Source organism: Notamacropus eugenii, chromosome 2 (genome assembly GCF_028372415.1).
Source record: "Notamacropus eugenii isolate mMacEug1 chromosome 2, mMacEug1.pri_v2, whole genome shotgun sequence".
Lineage (NCBI taxonomy): Eukaryota > Metazoa > Chordata > Mammalia > Diprotodontia > Macropodidae > Notamacropus > Notamacropus eugenii.
Window position 1 is genome coordinate 257,420,384 of NC_092873.1, and position 13,754 is coordinate 257,434,137.

Sequence of the window (13,754 nt, forward strand, 5' to 3'; positions counted from 1 at the left end):
TTGACTCAGGTGAGCAAGAATTGATGTTGATAATCTGAAATTTTAGTCTTCTGAGCAAACCATCATTCAAGGATAGTGTCGAAATCTTTTAAGGAAAAAACAGGCTAACTTGTATAGAAGCCAGGGTTGGAATGTTGCTTCTAATATATATGGACCTTCATCACTCTGGTTGCCCTCCTATGGACATTCTTTAGTTTATTAGTATTCCAAATATTCCAGTGCGCCCAGATCTGAGCATAATACCCCAGATGAGGTCTGATGAGGGTAGAGTGTTATTATTACCTCTTTATTTTTGGAAGCTATTTCCCTCTTTCCCTCTTAATGCAGCTCATGATTGTATTACCTTTTTGTTGATGCTATATCACAGAGGTGACTAATATTGAGCTTGTCATCCATTAAAATCCCCAGATGTCTTTCAGAACAACTTCCATATAGTCATGTTTCATGTGTACCAATGAAGCTGGGGGCGGGGTAGAGGATTGTACTCAATCAAGTACAAGACTTCACATTTATCCCTATTACATTTCTAGCTTGTTAAGATTCTTTTGGATTCTGATTCTGGCATGTACTATATTAACTGGGGCATGCTGCTAAATGTTTAACAGCTGGTTTTCTGAAAAGGCATAACATATTTAAAAACTTCATCTATATTACCAACATTTTCTCTACCACTCTCTTAAGTCTAGACAGTAAAGCACTGATTTGTAGCATGATAATTTCTGAGGCATAAATGTTCACACTGAAAATTCAACAATAGGCTCTCATGAGCTGGTATGTGCTATGGCTCCAGTATCCCTCTTAGATTTATGTCATCTACAAATTTTATGAGCATGCTATTTATGCCTTTACTCCAAGTCACTGATAAACAGAATAAGGCCAACCAAGCACAGAACCTTGAAGTAGTCCCCCTGAAGACCTCCTGGCACAATGACATCGAACCATTTACAACTACATATTGGGTCCAGTCATTCAAACAGTTCCAAATCTATTTAATTCTATTACCATCCAATCTACATCTCCCCATCTTCTTTAAAAGAATAGTAGGACATATTTTAATAAAAGCTTTGACAAAATCTAGATACATTTACCAAGATAAGGTCAAAATGGATGAAGACATAAAGGGACATATTATAAGTAAATTAGTAAAGCATTGAATAAATTACCTATCAGGTTTATGGATAGGAGACGAATTTATGAATAAACAAGAACTAGAGAGCATCGTGAGATATAAAATGGCTAATTTTGTTTACATTAAATTTAAAAGTTTTTGTACAAATAAAACCAATGTAGATCAGAAGGAAAGCAGAAAAGTGGGAAATAAATTTTTATAGACAATTTCTCAGATAAAGGCCTCATATCTCAAATATATAGAGAACTTTGTCAAACTGATAAGGATAGGAATCATTCTCCAAATGATCAATGGCCAAAGGGCATGAAAAGGCAATTTTTAGAGAAAGAAGTCAAAGCTATATGTAGTCATATGAAAAAATACTCTAAATCACTATTGATCAGAGAAATGCAAATTAACACAGCTTTGAGATACTATCTCACACACCTATCACATTGGTTAAAATGACAGAAGGGGGAAATGACAAATGTTGAAGGGCATGTGGAAAAAGTGGGACACTAATACACTCTTGGTAGAATGGTGAACTTATCCAACCATTTTGGAGTGCAGTCTGGAATTATGGCAAAAGAATTATAAAACTGTGTATACCTTTTGATCCAGCAATATTACTATTAGTTCTGCTTTTCAAGATGATCAAGGAATAAGGAAAAGAACCTAAATGTTCTCAAATATTTATAGCAGCTCTTGTTGTGAGGCTAAGAACTGGACATTGAGGGGATGCTCATCAGTTGGGGAGTGACTGAATAAGGTGATTGTGATGGAATACTACTGTGCTGTAAGAAATGATGAGCAGGTTGATTTTAGGAAAACATGGAAAGACTTGCATGAAAAATGAAACGAGCAGAACCAAGAGAATATTGTATACCATAACAGCAATACTGTTCAAAGAGTAAATGGGAATGACTAACTATTCTGATCAAATCAACTACAATGGACCTATAAAGGAAGATGCTATCCACCTCCAGAGAAAGAATTTACCTATGGAATTATGCGTTGTATAATTTCATGTGCATGTACGTGTATGCGTGCATGCATGTGTGTGTGTGTGTGTGTGTGTGTGTGTGTGTGTGTGTGTATAATAGTGGATTTCTCTAGTATGGGACTGGGAGGGAGGTTGGGAAAGAAACAGCATGGAGCTCAAATGTAACTAACTAACTAAATAAAACCTGGGTAAAGTATCTCAGTCAAGTTACCCTCCTCTGCTAGTTTATTAATTCTGTCAAAAAAGGAAATGTGATTAGTCTGGCATGACTTGTTTTGGATGAAGCCTTTCTGGCTCTTTGTAATCACTGTTAATGCATACAAATATTTGCCAACCATCTCTATAGTGATCTGTTTTAGAATTTTCTCAGGAATCAAAGTCGAGCTCATTAGCCTGTAGTTTGTAGACTCTATTCTCTTCCATTTTATGAAAACTAGGATGATGTTTACACTTCTCCAATACTATGGAATCGTTCCCATTTTCCCCAGTCTTTCAGATATCACTGACCATTAGTCAGCAATCACACCTGATCATTCTTTCGGGACCCAATGATGTATGTCATCTGGGTCAGGGAACTTGAATTTCTCACAAGCAGCTAGATGCCTTCTTACTCCCTTATTTATCTTGAGTATCAATTCCTTGATAATTATTTTGATTCAACTCTTTCCCATGTCAAAGCCATTCTTCTTTGCAGCAACAACAGAAAAGAAATAAACACTGAGCAGCTCTTTCTTCTCTGAGTTGTCAGTTGTCATTGCCTACCCCAAGCATCAATCCAGTCTCTTCTTTGATCTTCCATTTTCTCCCAGTATAGCTAAAAAGATAAAAAATAACCAAATAAATAAAAAAAAAACTTCTTTGTTATCCTAGACTTCCCATACCAGCCTCTCTCCATTATGAATTTTAGCATTTCTGATAATATTTTTAGAGGAGAGTGCCATGTTCTTATGTTGATCCTCTGTTACCTAGCCTTGCTTCCATTTTATTTTCTTTTTTTTAAATCTAAGTTGATTTGTGAGTTCCTTGTGCATCCACTTTGGTCTGTTCAAAAAAAAAATCCTATCTTTCTTCTTACTAGAATTTTTTCCCTTTGTGTCTTCAGAATTCTATTCTTGAGCATCTATCCCTCCTAGACTGATTTTCTCTGTAAAAGTTTCAAGTCCATGGGATTTCCTTTAAGCTCTTTGAAATTTTTTCTTGTAAAATCTAAGGTACAAGTCAGAGAATGTCTGAATTTTCCTTCCTTTATGATAGTCTATAGGAAGGAGTGAAAACTCCCCCAGCCCATGACCAGAATTTCTAACATTTCCACCCCAGAAATGAGTTCCATTTTCTTAATGAGAATCAGATCCAAAATACATTTTACCTTTGTTAATTACTCCACTTTTTGAAGAGTGAAATTATCACTATGGCAAGTGAAGATTTTATTAGTGGTTGTGCTTTTGACAGAGTCCATGAAAGATGTCAGGAAAATTGAACTTTTCCATTACTATGATATCATACCTCTGTGACAGGTTTGTGATCTATTTCTCAAAGTTAATCTATTTCCTCTTTCTGTCTAGGTGGCCTAAAATGTATGCTAACTAAAAATTCACTTCTGTTTCTCTCTTGTTTGAAGAGTCCTTGGATTTCCTTACATTAGTATACCTTAATAGATAATACTCACCCTCCCTTGTCTTTTCTGTTTCTTTTGAACAAATTATACCACTTATGAACTTCATTCCATTAAGTCTTAGGGACAAAAGGGTCCTTTGTCCCTTTTTATTAGGAACTGTAGCTATTCTCATTACTTTGGCCATTTGTGTAGAGACACTTAATGTCTTGGATTTTACTCCTGGCACTTTCCCTGGATTTTGTCTCCTTCGAATTCCTTCTCTCTTATTAGCAACTGCTTTTCATAGATTTTTACTTTGGGGATGTGTACAAGAAGTCTTCTCCTTTCCCTACTCTTTATAGTTTCAAGCCCTTTCGATTAGATTTCCAAGATACTCAGCACATGTTGTCTTACCAGCATTTATTAGGTGTACTCTGTTTCTGGCCAGGAACGTTGTAAGATATGATCTGAAAATCCATTCTCAGACACTACCTCCTTGGCCAGCTGTTCATTTCTCAAATTTATTCTTCTCTCTGTACTCTTTTATTAAATTGACAATAATGAAATGACCACAACTATGCTCCCACGGTCTTTGATTTCTTGTTCAAGACTTCACAATCATTGGCAATATTTTTCAGGTTTCTTCTAGGAATTTCATTTGTATCTTATGAATCACCACAAGTGGATAGTTGACATCTGTTGTAATACATTTTGGGAGGTCCTCTGTTATGACTGACACAAAGTATGAACTTCCTAAGTGTTTGTGGATTATATCTTAACTAGATGCCTTAAGAAGACAACAGACTACTCTGTTGTTTTCAGGTCAACAAGTAGCTACTTCAATACCCCTAAGCAGGGAATGACCAATTTCTCCTCTTATCTTCTTCCTCTGACCCATACTAGAGGGACTCTTAGAACCTGATAACTACTGTTACTCTACTAGATTATTATTTAGAGAGTAAGTATCATTTTCTCCTCAGAGTATTCAGCTCTCTCCTATTCAGGAAGAGGCTCAAATCTATTTTAAAATTCTAATTGTGCAGTTTCCCCTTTCCTTTAATTTCTCCTCTATATAACACTCCACCTTTTCCAACAATCTGAAAAAGTTGCTTCCCTTCCTTTACCTCAGATTCCCTTTCTTTCCTATAGAAGCCTGGCTTCTATATCCTTTAGTAGCATTTCATTCTTCCTAACAGCCTTGAGTTCTTTGAATCCTTCCACTTTCTCTTCTGGGATGAAGATCAGTCTGTGCTTGAAACACAGAAAAAAGTCATTAGGTTAAAGAAGATCCAGGACAGAATCTTTAAGTATGTCTACAATTAGTAGGTGGCACATAGATGATGAATAAACAAGAAAGCCTGAGAAAGATTAGCTATCTACGACAACCAAGAAAGAAGTGTCACAGAAACCTAGGGAGAAGAAAATATCTAGGAGTAGAGTTTGGTCAACAGTGTTGAATGCTACAGAAAGACTAAGCCGGACTAGGGATGGGGAAAGTTCGCTGAATTTGGCAAATAAGAGATCACTGAGAACTTTGGTGAGAGCATTTTCAGTTGAGTAGCAATAATGGTAGCCAAACTACAAGGGCTCGAGAAATGAGTGAGATAAGAGGAAGTGTAGGCACTGCAGAGATAGCTTTTTCTAAGAGTTTAGATAGGAAAAGAAGTAAATACACAGCATTATATTTTGAGGGAATGGTGAAGTCCAGTGAAGTTTTCTTTTTTTAAAGATTTATTATTTATTTTTAGTTTTCAATGTTCACTTTTAAAAGATTTTGAGTTCTAAATTATCTCCCTCTCTCCCCTCTCCTGTCCCCAAGATGGCATGCAATCTGATATAGGCTACTCATATACAATCATATTAAACATATTTCTACATTAGTTATGTTGTAAAGAAGAATCAGAACAAGAGAGAAAAATTTTTAAAAAGAGAAAATAGTCTGCTTTGATCTATATTCAGACTCCATAGTACTTCCTCTGGATGTGGATAGCACTTTCCATCATGAGTCTTTTGGAGTTGTCTTAGATCATTGCATTGCAGAGAAGAGCTAAGTCTATCAAAGCAGGTCATTGAACAACGTTGTTGTTAATGTGTATAAGGTTCTCTTGATTCTGCTCACTCCAGTTAAGTTTTCTTAAGGATGGGAGAGGCATGGGCCTATTGGAAGGTAGCAAGGATAGAGAGAAGGTGAAGATCAGAGGGGAGGATGATTATGAGGTCAGTTATGTTTAAGGAGATGAGATGAGATGGAATCAAAGATATAAACAGAGGAGTAAGGACAAGAGCTACTTCATCAGATATTGAAATAAAGGAGAACTGGATAAAGGATAAAGGAGAAGACAGAGTTATGGTAAATAGGCTATTTCCTAAGGAAAGTATGAATGGGAATTATCTGCTGAGGGATGAATGGGGAAAGGATGGTTTAGGAAGCTTGAGCGGAAAAGAGAAAGCTTGGAAAGCTTCTTTGGAGAATATAGTAAAGAATAAATTGGGGAAGATTAAAGAGATTGCTTTGCTATGGTGAGGACCCAGAAGAGACTAGATAAATTTGTAGTAGACCCAATTAGCAAAGTCACATAACATCCATCTAAACTGTTCAGCAGAGGGTGGGTAGGAGCAGAGGAGGCAGATAGAGGGATAATCCAGCTCTGCTTTTTGGTGAGGCTTGAATAGTGAGAAGGCAAAGGATGAAGGATTCAAGAATAGACTGTGTCAAGTTGACCTGGTTGACTTTAGGATCAAGATTAGGAGGAAGGAAAGTTAGGAAAGAGTATCTAGGAGAGCACTGAGAAGTTTAGGAACTAGAGGTCAAACAGGATTTGGAGGATTGAGGCAGAGGGAGAGACAGAATGATAGGAGGCTATGAATAAATAGAAGAATTTCAGACTTTGCGACTATGGAATTAGAATGTGTGGATCACAAGGGTATGACCTTCTCTGTGTGTGGCTGAAGTAGATAAGGATGTAAATCAAAAGATTTGATAAATTTCATGAACTAGGAGGCCATGGTGCTTTTATCTCTGTTGCTATAGGGAAGAGAGAATTTCATCCATTTTAGCCTCTTATATGTACACTGTATTCTGATTCAGCAGCCATTTAAAATGCTTTTTGCCACTATATAGTAAACCAACAAGAAAGAATAAGAGAATGCCTGCACTTATTCTGAACTAGGGAGAGAAATAGACCCTCCATCATATATTTCCAGAAGTAATTCATCAAGCATTCAGAAAACAAAACAAAACAAAAAAAAACCCCAAGGCTCTAAAAAGTTAGATTATTTGCCAGTTGTCAGATAGTAAGCAAAATAGCATTAATACCAGAGGGGGCAGTAAGGTAATGGAAAATTATAATGGTGAGTTTAAAATCAGGGGATCTGGTTTCAAATTCTGGATTTCCCATTTATTGTCTGTATGACCTTGAATATGTCAAATACCTTTTCTGAGCCTTAGTTTCCTCATCTGTGAAATAAGGGTGTTGGACTAAATGATCTTTCAGTGTTAATTCTAAATCTACAAAACTCTTTCTACATGGCTTGTCTTTCTGAGGATGAGAATAAGATGAATAGAAAGTGAGCCTACCTTGTTGATAGTCAAGAGATTTTTGTGGAGAAAAAGCAACATGGAGACAAAACTAAAAAAATGGTTTAAAATGATGCTGCTCATTAATTCTTGGCTCTTTGTAGTCTTTGGACAAACACTGGGTCTAGCCATCACCCAAGTCTTATGCTCTTCTAATGGAGGTATATATCCCAGTCTCAAGTCTCTGAAACTTCACAAAAGCTAAGTAGTTTGCATTTTATTTCTCTTGATTTTGATACTTGATGAAATGTGAAAAAGTAAGATGACACATGAAAGAAAAGCACAAAGATAACTAATTAAGAAATTAACTTTAAAAAACTCCCCAAATTAGACTGTGTAATTAGCACTCAGTTTATGAGCCTTTGGTGGAATTACATTTATGCAGACAAATTCCATTCCCATAGCTTGGGAAGACTGAATGATTTTTATATAGAAACGATGTTAAAAACTGGGGTTTATGTAAACCTTATTCCTCTCCCTAGTGTTCAGTAGTTTTTTCAAAATCAAGAAAACCGAGATACTTATATGCATAGGAAAATATGGTGTAGAAAAGCAGTAGTCAACAGTGCTCTTAAGTGATTTTAGCTCTTCTACATTCAATAGTAGAAAGCTGCAATAGAGATTATCCCATGTTTTAAAGGGATAAACATTCCTTAAAGGCACACTGACACAACTGAGAAGCTCCAGGTTTTGTCCACTGGGATTTTCATGTTTTTGTGAAATATGGGTAAAAAGCTGAACTAACTGAGCTCTTAGGTCTTTTCCTGTTCTAAGTTTCTATGATTCTATAATGACTTTTAACTGTAATTTCCAATGTTACTTCTTCTACATGGGCACTATCTCAAAGCATTACCTAATTCTTCTGTGCCTTAATAGCTATTAATTTATATGTTACTCTAAGGTTTGCAAAGTAATTTACATACACTATCTCATTTACTCCTCAGAATGATCCTTATTCTTGTTTGTCCTTCAGAAGAGGACTGATGATACCAGAGGTGACACCTTGACTTGCACATGCATTGGATTTAAGTGAGGCAGCATTTCAAAAAGTCACCAGCCTCATTCTCTCTTCCTGAGTCATTGAAGTCCAGTGTCAAGACAAAAGTCAAGACAACTGGAGATGGCCCAGGATGCAGTGGATGACTTTGCCATCTTCAATGACTGACTAAGGTCAGGAAAACTGTAGCTCAGAGAGGTTAACCCAGAGCTGCCCAGATGTAAGTATCCAAGGCATTCAAATATTTGTTCAGCCATCTCCAAACTTTCAAGTCTTGATTCCAAGTTGAGAGTTCTATTTGCTATACCACAAGCTACGGCCTCTTTTAAGAGAGTGTCCTCTTAAGTTCCAGTCACTGAAAAGAAGTCATCAGCATCCCATCATTCAGTGGCCAAACTGTATGGTGAGGAGCCTTTACAAACTTTATTAAGCTGGTCCTCAGAAGACTAATAATACAGTCCATTACAGAACTCACCCTCTAAGCCTTTCTAGCTAGAAAAGAGTTTATGGTTTCCTCTCACAGATGTCCCCTCCCAGCTACGAAGAGGCACCAGAAGGGCACTTGAGTGTGGAAGAAACTTCCTCTCTACTTAGACAAAATTAAAACTACCACCATTTAAGATTCTCAGATGATTTAAATGTAGCCTTGTCCAAGACCAGAGGCAGGCTAGAAGACTTTAGTTATAACCTACATACTAGTTCATGAGTTAGTGTGACACTGGAATATTGGATTTATAGTTAGGAAGACCAGGGCTTGAGTTTTGCTTCTGATATATTTGATACATGATCCTGAGAATGGGCCCCAAGTCCATGTAAGTTACAGACAAGATGATATGGCAAAGTGTTGTACTTGGAGTAAGCAAGACCTGAATTTGAATCCTGCCTCAGACACTTATTAGCTATGTGACCCTGGGCAAGTCATTTAACTTCCTCCAGATCCACTTTTCTCTTCTGTAAAATGATGATAATAACAACATCTTCCTTACAGGATTATTTGGAGGATTAAATGTGGTAACACTCATACAGTTCTTTACAAACCTTCAAGCAACTCTGTTCTCATTCTATGGGACTCTACTATATATATATATATATATATATATATCGATACTCTTTCAACATCCCAACCTCCTGGTTTCTCAACTTATCCATTTCTCATGAGCTGTTCCTCCACCCCATTTCAACTATATTGACTGCTCCTTCTCAGTATTGTTTGCTGATTTGTCTGCTAATGGTGAGTGTTCCCCTGGACTATGTCCTGGGCTCTTTTTTCTTCTCCCTTTACAGTGTTTCACTCAGTTATCTTAAGTGATTTTAGCTCTCCTAGTTCAATTATTCTCTCTATGCTGACAATTCTTAGATTTACCCATCGCCTGACTTCCAGTCCTGTACCTCCAACTGGATGTTCCATAGACATTTCTCAATCTGAACTCATTATTTCTCCCCAAACACTCTTTTCTTATGAACAAGAAGCAAATTACAAAAAGCTGTTACACTGAATAGAGTACTGGATCTAGAGTCAGGAAGATCTAAATTCAAAGCCAGCCTCAGACACTTACTTTCTGTTTAGCCCTGGGCAAGTCAATTAACATCTGTCTACCTCAGTTTCCTCATCTGCAAAATGGGAATAATAACAGCAATACATTGTCAGGGTTGTTGTGAGAGTAAAATAAGATAATATTTGAAAAACACTTTGCAAACTTAAAGCACTGCATGAATTACTGTTGCTGTTAACTTCCTTACTGCTATCAAGGGGACCACCTTCCTCCCACTTACCTAGGCTTGAAACCTGTCACCCCAAATTCCCCACTCTTCCTCATCCCTTATATCCAACTTATGGCTAACTCTTGTCGATTTTTATCTTCGTAACCTCTCCAATATGCCTACTTTTATCCTCTGACACTGACACCACCCTGGTGCAGACCCTCATTACTTCATGCCTAGACTATTTTAGTAACCTGCTGGGCAGTCTCCTTGCCTCAAGCCTTTACCCGCTCCAGCCCAACATCATTCAGTTGTCAAATTAATCTCCCAAAAATGCAGGTCTAACCATGTCACATCCCTTCTCCCCCACCTCTGCCACACCATTCAATAAACTCCAGGAGTTCCCTGTTGCCTCCAGGACAAAATATAAAATCCTCTGGCATTCAAAGCCCTTCATAACCTGACCCCCTCCTTCCTTTTCTATCTTCGTAGAGGCTAAGAATCTAAGAGTCTAAGGCCTAGACTTAGACCTTATCCTTACCCCTCAACATACTTTGATCCAGTGACTGTGTTCTCTTTGTTGTTCCTTAAACAAGACCTTTGGTCTCCCAACTCTATGTTCTTTTCACTGGTTCTCTCTCACTTAGAATTCTCTCCCTCCTCATCTCTGCCTCCTGACTTCCTTCAAGTTTCCATTAAAATCCTACCTTCTACAAGAAGTCTTCCCTTATCCCCCTTAAGGCTCTTACCTTCTCCCTGTTAAATCTTCAATTTATCTTGTATTCTGCTTATTTGAACATAGTTGCTTTTATGTTGTCTCTTCCATTAGACTGAGATCTCTGAGAGCAGAGATTTTTTGTCTTTCTTTCTGTCCTCTGTTTAACAAATGCTTGTCAACTGACACATAGCCCCAGACTCCACTAATATGACCGAATGGATCAAAAAAAAAAAATAATCCTTCAAATCACTAGTTAAATTAATAAAAGAGTTTCTAAACTAATTTTCCTTCACCAACTTAAATGGTTGAGTAGCCATATGTTCATCCCTGGGTTTAAGTATTTGAATGACTGACAAAAGTGGTTCACTTAATTGTTTATTTTGGTATTGTGTAGCTAATCCTTGGACTTCTTCTCCACACATAAACCAGTTTGACCAAATTAACTCGTTGACTCAGTCAAAATATTCTAACCAGTTTGCGTTCCTAGGCACAGGCAAGGATAGTGGAAAAACAGGTCTGGGCAGTCATGAGCTTGGCATTTAGCCTTTAAATTTAATACATACATACATACATATGTATGTATATAATATAGATATGTATTCAGTTTAGCTTTAGGTACAGCTGTGAAGGATGTCTGTCAGTCTAGGGGTAACAACATCTCTAAGTAAATTCAGACAAGTTTAGTTTGGAAAAAATCTATCATCCTGTGTAAAGACATCTTGCCCTAGTGCTTAAAAAAAACTCCCTGGAGCTGGGGCCAGTCTGTCAGTTCCTACAGATGTGAGAAATGTGTGTAAACACACTGGAATGGGCCATATTTTAACTGTACGGTGAGCTCGATGGCTTCAAGGATCAAATAATTTAAAATGTTGTAGGCATGAAAACCATGCTATGAGACAAACCTTTCTGAGATAGGAGTGGGAATGCAAAATTAAATAGTGGAGGTCACTGTTTGCTTTGGCAACTTGAACTCAAGCATCTATTTTGAAATTCCCTGGCTCAGTTCTAGAGCAGATTAACAACTGACAAATCGGGATCTGCTCTACTTCGAAAAAAGACTTGTGAAAAAAGAACTATTTTCCTATTAGCCATCAACTCTATGGTCTTAAGGCAGGTTGCTTTTGAAGGAAGGAAGGAAGGAAGGAAGGAAGGTTAAATCTAAACATCAGTCACTAAGTTTAGAAATTGAAAACGAGTAAGCATTGAACGCATTTTGCATGCAGTTATGTTTAAAGAAGAGAGAGTGGTTACATTTAGGTTATACCTAAACATAGAGGCATTCAGGAGAATTTAAACTTCTAGCCAGCAGAGAGTATTTTATTTTTGTCTTCTTATTCCCAATAGCTGGTACAAGGGAGGCACTTAATAAATGTATATTAGAGTGAATTGAGTAAAAAAACAATTCCAATGAGGTTTCTTTTTTTAAAGCAAAGGTGGAATTTAATTTAAAAACAAAACTTTTTTCATTTTCTACTCAACTTTAAAATGTTAGATTATATGACAACTTTTACCATTTTTTTTCAAATTTTTATATCAAAAAACATAATACAAAGAAAGCTAGGGTTTCTTGACTAGTATAACCCAAGAACTTCTGTGACATTTTCAGTAGTATTCATGATGGTCTTGTATAGGGTACCTAGATAATATGGTCAAGTAGGGCCAACCTGGGTAAAACTGTGAAGCAGCTAAATTTGTCTTCAGTGCTCTGTTGTGTTCCAAATGTCCCCCTTTGAAGCCCTTACTCATTCCTCCCAAATTATGTCATTATCCAAGGCACCCTACCACAATGTCTCACGTGCTTGGCCAATCCTTCATGTCTTATGCCCATGATACCTTAATTTTACTATGTCAAATTCCTTAAAGAATCTTTCTTCTGCTAGGTCATATCTATTAAACTAATTCCCAGCTAATATGTTACTCACTAGTATTGCCTCAATAAAGTATATTTTCCCCTTAAAACTGGAATTTTAGCATGGGACCATAATAATATAACCAGATTAGACAGAGGGGCAGCTAGGTGGCATGTTAGATAGAGTGCCTTTCCTGGAGTGAGGAAGACTCATCCTACTGAGTTCAAATCTGGTCTTAGACACTTACTAACTATGTGACCCTGAGCAAGTCACTTAGCCTTGTTTGCCTCAGTTCCTTACCTGTAAAATGAGCTGCAAAAGGAAATGGTAAACCACTCTAGTATCTTTGCCATGGAAACCCCAGATGGGGTCACAAAGAGTTGCACATGACTAAAAACACCTGAATAGTAACAACAGATAGCAGATTTGTACAGATTCTCTCTCTCTCTCTCTCTCTCTGTATATATATATATATATATATATATATATATATATATATATACACATATACATATATAGGCACAGACATAGATATAGATATAGTTATTGGGTCACAGGAGCCTCTTCTAGTGCTCCTCAAATCATACTATGAAGGAAATTGCCAAGATATCAGTTACTTGCATGAACTATTATTTGTCAATATCATATAAGCCTTCCCATAGAATTAATGCTAGATGTATACAATGCAAAATTTGCAGTACACAAAGATCACCAATTCAGGATACTCACAGAGACTAGTTTTATGTGTACACTTGCCAAATGTGCCATAATCTCTCCCATAGCTGATGCTGTGTGACTATAGGAATCAATAGCACCTTCCACTTGATGTACCTGTCACCCATTTACAGGGAAATGCCACATGACCATTAGTTTCATTGATAGAGTAGGTACTATATAAATTGTTGTTAGAAATATCTGGCTGAATTTGACTCATATTCAGGGAGGTTTTGCTTGCTCTGCTCCCCCAGATAACAGATAACTTGTGCCAAATGAGCATAAGAGTGTGCTGAAATAATTCATTTTACTAGGAGAACATCTTAATAAAGATGGCTTAAAAAATCTCTCTGTGTAAATTTTAGCCTCCATTTATAAAGCATTTTCATTTTCAAGATTCCCTATATTATACAGTGTGAGTTTTGAGCTACATATACCTACTCTTGAGAAAATGCTACTGGAACTACCACATATTCCCTGTTCTGGAATGAA

General features: G+C 36.9%; 1 long non-coding RNA gene across 1 annotated transcript in view; it reads right to left on the reverse strand.

The window, feature by feature from the left end:
- The window catches only part of LOC140522367 (uncharacterized), a 113,222-nt gene extending 100,222 nt beyond the window's left edge, over window positions 1–13,000 (reverse strand). The window contains exons 1-2 of the long non-coding RNA XR_011973311.1: window positions 4,830–13,000; window positions 2,874–2,925 (exon numbers count right to left, since the gene is read on the reverse strand). This is a non-coding gene — a long non-coding RNA (uncharacterized lncRNA). The remainder of the gene's footprint in view (window positions 1–2,873; window positions 2,926–4,829) is intronic.
- Window positions 13,001–13,754: the final 754 nt, after the last annotated feature.